Source organism: Nerophis lumbriciformis, linkage group LG22, assembly GCF_033978685.3.
Source record: "Nerophis lumbriciformis linkage group LG22, RoL_Nlum_v2.1, whole genome shotgun sequence".
Lineage (NCBI taxonomy): Eukaryota > Metazoa > Chordata > Actinopteri > Syngnathiformes > Syngnathidae > Nerophis > Nerophis lumbriciformis.
In genome coordinates, this window is record NC_084569.2 from 7,273,768 (window position 1) to 7,274,958 (window position 1,191).

Genomic DNA, 1,191 nt, shown 5'->3' on the forward strand with positions numbered 1-1,191 from the left:
TTCTGGGTGTTGTTGATAAATGGCTGTGGCTTTGCATAATAGAGTTTTAACTTGCACTTACAGATGTAGCGACCAACTGTAGTTACTCACAGTGGTTTTCTGAAGTGTTCCTGAGCCCATGTGGTGATATCCTTTACACACTGATGTCGCTTTTTGATTTGATACACAAATACAGGCTCTAAGAGCAGTGATTTCTCCAGATTCTCTGAACCTTTTGATGATATTATTATTCAATCGAATATAAGTTGAAAAGGATTAGCAAATCATTGTATTCTGTTTTTATTTACCATTCACACAACGTGACAACTTCACTGGTTTTAATGTTTTTTCTTGCAGTCTTTTGCCCTTCTTGATTACCTCTCGAGGGACTCTGAAAAATTGGTCTATCCTTTTTGTGATTCGAACAGACTTGACAGCCTAAAACAAAGCAAGGTCAGGGCATTTTCCTTTTGAAAAAGGCTAAATAGTGCCCAGAACAGTATGACAACAAAAGTTGGCTTGATTACCACTAGGGTGTGACATCAGGTAAGACATTATATTCTTTACAAGTGTATGTCAACTTTTGACCACCACTGTAAATCTAAATTGGGTGGTGTTGAAGTGTCGTGAAAAGACAACAATCTAAATTGGGTGGTGTTGAAGTGTCGTGAAAAGACAACAATCTAAATTGGGTGGTGTTGAAGTGTCGTGAAAAGACAACAATCTACATTGGGTGGTGTTGAAGTGTCGTGAAAAGACAACAATCTAAATTGGGTGGTGTTGAAGTGTCGTGAAAAGACAACAATCTAAATTGGGTGGTGTTGAAAAGACAACAATCTAAATTGGGTGGTGTTGAAGTGTGGTGAAAAGACAACAATCTAAATTGGGTAGTGTTGAAGTGTGGTGAAAAGACAACAATCTAAATTGGGTGGTGTTGAAGTGTGGTGAAAAGACAACAATCTAAATTGGGTGGTGTTGAAGTGTCGTGAAACGACAACAGTCTAAATTGGGTGGTGTTGAAGTGTCGTGAAAAGACAACAATCTACATTGGGTGGTGTTGAAGTGTCGTGAAAAGACAACAATCTAAATTGGGTGGTGTTGAAGTGTGGTGAAAAGACAACAATCTAAATTGGGTGGTGTTGAAGTGTGGTGAAAAGACAACAATCTAAATTGGGTGGTGTTGAAGTGTGGTGAAAAGACAACAATCTAAAT